This window comes from Colobus angolensis, unplaced genomic scaffold (genome assembly GCF_000951035.1).
Source record: "Colobus angolensis palliatus isolate OR3802 unplaced genomic scaffold, Cang.pa_1.0 Scaffold221, whole genome shotgun sequence".
Lineage (NCBI taxonomy): Eukaryota > Metazoa > Chordata > Mammalia > Primates > Cercopithecidae > Colobus > Colobus angolensis.
Window position 1 is genome coordinate 3733718 of NW_012115389.1, and position 6729 is coordinate 3740446.

General features: G+C 44.9%; 1 pseudogene across 1 annotated transcript in view; it reads left to right on the top strand.

The window, feature by feature from the left end:
- The first annotated feature begins 5784 nt into the window (after positions 1-5784).
- The window catches only part of LOC105513040, a 15619-nt pseudogene continuing 14674 nt past the window's right edge, over positions 5785-6729 (top strand). The window contains exon 1 of the transcript XR_001001940.1: positions 5785-5831. The product of XR_001001940.1 is annotated as a eukaryotic translation initiation factor 4B pseudogene (transcript). The remainder of the gene's footprint in view (positions 5832-6729) is intronic.

A 6729-nucleotide genomic window follows, 5' to 3' on the forward strand; every position in this document is an offset into this window, starting at 1 on the left:
TGAGACAAAGTCTCGCTCTGTCACACAGGCTAGAGTACAGTGGCACAATCTCAGTTCACTGCAACCTCCACCTCCTGGGTTCAAGCGATTCTCCTGCCTCAGCCTCCCGAGTAGCTGGGGTTACAGGCACATGCCACCACACCCAGCTAATTTTTGTATTTTTAGTAGAGATGGGGTTTTACCATGTTGGCCAGGCTGGTCTCAAACTCCTGACCACAAGTGATCCACCTGCCTCGGCCTCCCAAAGTGCTGGGATTACAGGTGTGAGCCACTGCACCTGGCCTAACATGATGCTTTACCTGATTTATAACACAAGACATACAAAGGCACAAAACTAAAATGAGGTCGCATGGGTTACCTATTAGATTGGCAAAGGTAAAAAAAAAAATCTGGTAATGACCGTGTTGGCAACAGGTTAGGGAAGAGACACTATCACATGTTTTGTTGGTGGGAATAGACATTAGTACATTTATGCAAAGTAATTGATGGTATTCATCAAAATTTGCAATGTACATACCCCTTGCCCCAGAAATGTTATTTCTGCGAATTTTCCTGCAGATGTGCTGGCATGTGTACAAGATTATGGATATACAAGTTTCTTCATTGCAGCTTTGTTTGTAATAAGTAAAAGATTTGAAATAGTCATCCATTAATATAGGACTAGTTTAATGAATAACTTATTAATAATACAATAGAATACAAGGCAGTCTTTACAAAAACTAAGCTGTTCTACATGCTTTGCTATTAAACCATCTCCAGGATATATAATTAAGTAAAAGAAGCAAAATGCAGGCTGAAGGTGCAAAGCATCATACACCTTCATTCCGGAAGTTGGATGGAAAAATTTATGAATTTTGTTTGTTTGTTTGTTTTTTTGAGATGGAGTCTTGCTCTGTTGCCAGGCTGGAGTGCAGTGGTACAGTCTTGGCTCACTGCAACCTCCGACTCCCTGGTTCAAGTGATTCTCCTACCTCAGCCTCCCGAGTAGCTGGGATTACAGGCACATGCCACCACGCCCAGCTGATTTTTGTATTTTTAGTAGAGACAGGGTTTCACCATGTTGGCCAGGATGGTCTCAATCTCCTGTGTGATCCACAGAGGAGATTGTGGATCCATGGCGGGTGGGTGGATCCATGTGATCCACCCGCCTCGACCTCCCAAAGTGCTGGGATTACAGGTGTGATCCACTGCGCCCAGCTGAATATTTTTGATTATATATGCATAGAATATCTCTGGAAGAAAATATAGGAAACTAACAGACAGTCTTTGGAGAGAGAAATAACATGGATAGTAAGGAAGATAGTCTTAACTTTTACTATACACCCCTTTTTACCTTTTGTTTCTTACCATGTGTGTATTACCTATTCAATTGATAAATAATTGAAAAAAATACATAAAAGGTGTATAGGAAGAAGGGCCCATGAGAGGCTGAGAAACAATTACCTGCAAAGTAAGAGGAAAGGAGAGAGAATTGTAGCAGTAGTCAGGGGTGAGACTTCCAACAACTTACCTGCAGGAACCCTGGGCTCACCCATAGATAGCACAGTGAGGCCAATAGGATAAAGCCTGAAGCGTACCCTCTGGGCTTGGTGATTCCCGTGCAGATTCTTAGTTAGGAATGATTTTGGTTGACACAAAATCCTACTCTGTAATTTTTATTTTTATTACTTATTTATTTACTTATTTTTGAGACAAAGTCTCGCTCTGTCACACAGGCTAGAGTACAGTGGCACAATCTCAGTTCACTGCAACCTCCACCTCCTGGGTTCAAGCGATTCTCCTACCTCAGCCTCCCAAGTAGCTGGGATTACAGGCATGCACCACCATGCCCAGCAAATTTTTGTATTTTCAGTAGACACGGGTTTTCACCATGTTGACCAGTCTGGTCTGGAACTCCTGACCTCAGGTGATCTGCCCACCTCAGCCTCCCAAAGTGCTGGGATTATAGGCATGAGCCACCGTGCCCAACCCTCTGGCTACATAATTTTTAAAATAGCCACCCAACATCTTTTGGACAGCTTTTCTCTCTCTGGAGAATTTCATGCCCTATGAATCTTGACTTCCCTTGGAGGAAGCAGGAAGCTCACTTTCCCCTGGGGTTAGGGCTTAGTCTTTGACACAGGCTCTGCCAGTGAGAGCCCAACCGAGACATTGTTTAGAAGGAGGGTAATGCAAGGAAACAGCTCCTGTGAGAGGGTGGTGGTGTGGGTGCCTGGCTTTGGGGCAGCGGTGGTGGAGATTCTGGCACCACACACTAGCAGAGCCCGGGCCTGGCATGGCATTTCATCTGAGCATTCTGAATGAAAAACATGTGGCCTGCCACATTTGTGCACAGTTGGTCTGGAGTGGCGCTAGCTGCAAAGCCCCACACCTGATTCTTGGACTCCCATGGAAATTTTGGTAGTATATTTAAAAATATACAGGCAGTGGCTCATGCCTGTAATCCCAGCATTTTGGGAGGCCAAGGTGTGTGAATCACCTGAGGTCAGAAGATCGAGACCAGCCTGACCAACATGGCAAAACCCATGTCTACTAAAAATTCAAAAAAAAAAAAAAATTAGCCAGGCGTGGTGGTGGGCACCTGTAGTCCCAGCTATTCGGGAGTCTGAGGCAGGAGAATCTCTTGAACTCAGGAGTTGGAGATTGCAGTCAGCCAAGATCACACCACTGCACTCTAGCCTGGGAGACAGAGCAAAAAAAAAAAAAAAAAAGAAGAAGAAGAAGTCAAGGGTAAATATGGATGATGTTGGAAGCCAGTTTTCTCACTGTTGGAGTGGGAGGTTACAGGTAAGCAAGGGAGGGTGTTAGAATGATCCAGATGGCACTGAATTAGCATTGGAGACATCAGTATGACTCATGCTTAGCTTAATACTGATATAGATGGTACATATAGAACTATTTTTAGATATATGGATATACAAAGGCAAATATAGTATATGGACATATATTTCCTTGCTCTCTCAGCTGAAAGGCTTAGAGGCAATAACACCCCAATAGCAACAAGCACCCCAATAACTGAGCAATAGCAACAGGCCTAGATCTTAGTTTCTTTCTTTCTTTTCTTTTCTTTTTTTTTTTTAAGACAGAGTCTCTCTCTGTTGCCCAGGTTGGAGAGTAATGGCGCGATCTCGGCTCACTGCAACCTCTGCCTCCCAGGTTCAAGCAATTCTCTCACCTCAGGCTTCCAAGTACAGGCACCTGCCACCACGTCTGTCTACTTTTTTGTGTTTTTACTGGAGACGAGGTTTTGCTATGTTGGCCAGGCTGGTCTCAAACTCCTGACCTCAGGTGATCTGTCTCCCTCGGCCTCCCAAAGTGCTGGGATTATAAAAATGAATTGGCTGGGCACAGTGACTCAGTTTCTAACACCATTTTCCAATAAAAGAAACCAAGGACTCTTAGAGAAATGGCTGATTCAAGGAGCAGGGCAGGAAAGGTGAACCTAGAGGCATCACAACTACATGAAATGTGCAGATCTTTCTTGGCTACTAACGAAACTTAACTAATAAAGACAATTTTATGAAATACAGGAAATCTGATATGGACTGTGATATAGACAATATCAAGGAATTACTGTTAATTTTTTAGGAGTGACAATGACATTGAAATTCTGTAAGAAAATGTGCATATTTTTAGAGATGCATCCCGAAGGATGAGGGACTAAAATGACATGATATCTGGAATTTGCTGTAAAGAAAGAGGAAAATTGGGATAGATGAAGTGTGGCAAATCTTGGTAACTGCTGAATCTCGGGTTCCTTGTAGAATGTACTCTGCTTCTGAGTATGCTTGAAATTTTTCACTAACGTTTTTTTCTTTTTTTTTTTTTGAGATGGACTCTTGCTCTGTCACCCAGGCTGGAGTACAATGACTTCATCTCGGCTCACTGCAACCTCCATCTCCCGGGTTCAAGTGATTCTCCTGTCTCAGCCCCGTGAGTAGCTGAGATTACAGGCGACCACCCCCATGCCCAGCTATTTTTTTTTGTATTTTTAGTAGAGATGGGGTTTCACCATATTGGCCAGGCTGGTCCCTGACCTCAGGTGATCCGCCCACCTCGGCCTCCCAAAGTGCTGGGATTACAGGCATGGGCCACCGTGCCCAGCCTCATGATGCATTTTTTTTAAAAAGCTAGGAAAAGATTTGGGTTGAGAATAGAGTTAGCAATGTTTATTCCACCTGTAATCCCAGGCTGCGTAGGAGCTCCAGTGTGATGGCCCCTGCTGTGGCTGAGAGGGACGTGTGGGTGGGTGGTCTGCCCCCGATCCAGGGCCGAGCCAGGAGGGCCTCTGATCCCAGATATGGAGTTGAGAAAGGGGAGTTGACTGCTGGTCGACTCGTTTTTTTCTCTTTCTCAGTGGCTGGCTGGGAAACCCAGGGCGCCTTTTCTTGACGTTGCCCTGTGCTCTCTAGCCCATGGAAGGCACACTGAACAACAGAAGAAACAGAAGCTCCCACCCCACTTGTGTGTTTGTGGCTACCTAGCAGTTCTTGCTACTCTACTGTAGGGTGTGAGAAACAGTGATTATGGTAGAGTTTGTGATGTTTGTTTTTCCCAAGATCAAAACCCCATCTCCCCTCTGTTAACAGAAACCATCAAAAGTCGATCTGTATTTAATTTTCCTTGGGTGGTCCTGGGTTGACATCTTGCCCTTTTGTCTTACCATAGGAACTTGGGAACCCAATCCTTTGTTCCATCTGCTCCGAAGACAGCCCACCACCCACTGCTGGCCTGGTGGTTCCAGCATGGATTCTGTATTTTGAAACCTCGTCTAAAGTTACAGGGAACAAGAGATCCTTACATTTCATGTGAGCGTTCTGAGCGAAAAGCCTGTGTCCTGGCCACATTCATGCACATTGGTCTGCATTCATGAGAAAGGCCGCAGAGCAGGAGCGAGGCCAAAAATATGACCCCTCCCCACCCCTATGTCTTAAAGGCTCCCCTACATTGAACAGACTGTCCTGTTGCTTGAAAAGGAGTAAATGAAGCCCACTTTGGAGTGAAGGAACAGGCCTCTGATGTCCTGCGATCTGGCAGGGCTTGCTTTGTCACCTGCCTGGCCCATGGTGGCTTTTTCCCTTCTTCCCAAAGTGGAGTTCAGGGGAACGGAGTGTCAAGACAAAAACTGCCATAACAGCTCCTGGAACCTGAGCTCACTGCATTTTGAAAGTGCCTCTGCAAGCTGGAATTCTTCAGGGAGGCCACTCATTCAATCTGAGCACAGATGCATGACCAATCTGACCCTACTGAAGCACGTGTTTCTCTGGCACCTGCAAGGCAGGGCTAGCCCAGAAATGCAGAAATGTACACAGGCTTATGTGCTCGCTTGCTCACATGACCAATCACAACCCACAGAGGACACCTAGAGCCAGTGGGAGGAGCACAGGAAGGCCAAGCGTCCCTCCTACCTGGGCATTGCTCAGCCTGGGGCCATCCACTCACTTCACTGCACACAAAGAATGCACCCGCTTGGTGACTACAGGACAACAGTGTTGGCAACTGAGCAGTGACGTGAAACTTCATATCATTATCCTTCTTTTCATTTCCCTGCAGTCTGGAGTCTGGTCCTATTGAAAAATCCTAAAAAGACTGGATCCAAATCATAAAATATAGCTTGTACGCAGAATTACTATGATGTGGACATCTTGAATTCATTACGCCTGTGGTTTTATAAGGCATATTTAAAATGTATACACTAAAGTGAATATAAACTTTACGGTTCATTTTGCCCAAGAGAAAGGGATGGATGAGAGGAAATGAAAGCTGTTCTCTGGCACACTCACCATGGAGCTTCACTCGCTCAAGGCAGCTGATACCGCTGGGTCCTGGAGGTCTGCACAGCGCCACCTCCCAGGACTACCTCCCTTTGGGTGGTGCTCATTTCTCCGAGGCTGACAATTGTGTTCTCAGTTTCCCACACATCACTTGAAAATCTGCTCATATGACCACCTCAGAGCTCGGAGCAAAATTGCTCACATTTTTCAGGTGTATGGATGCAATTATACAGCTAACAATCCGGGGCTGTTGCTCACCTGTGCATGGGTATTTATCAATCATGCCTAAACCTTCCAGGAGATGGGTCCGGAGATAAACGATTTCAGGTGTGACCATGAAAGTCAAGGCTGGGAAAGCAGACTTGAAAAGTTTCACCTAAGGGCTCTTGATTTTCAGGTGAGGCAGAACCCCTTAATGTAGAGAAGCTCTGATGAAATGCAAGGCAACCCCAGTTGTCGTGGCAGTCTAGCCCTTGTTAAGGTTCTTAAAGTCACTTGTGGTCACTAAGTTGTCTGGATGAAATAAGTAGTACATGCTAACTTTATGGATAAAATAAATCATAATATTTAAAATACTCAGGACAGTAATTGACACATAGTAATTGTTGTATGCAATTTGTTTCAAAATCTGGTTTCCAAAGCAATGTCATCTCTCTTCTCTCTCTCTCGCTCTCTCTGTCTCATCTGTGGAGAGACATTGGTTTTGAATTGAGGCCCTACCACATTGTAGCTGTGCAATTTAAGGCAAGTTAAATAATCTTTCTTTGCCTCAGTTTCTTCATCCGTGCAATAGAAATACAAATTGTATATTGCAATAATATTTTGAGGATTTCATAAGTGACTATTAAAACTCTTAAAACAAAGTCTGTATAAAATCAGAGCTGCAGGCTGAATGTGGTGGCTCACGCCTGTAATCCCAGCACTTTGAGAGGCCGAGGTGGGAGGATTATTTGAG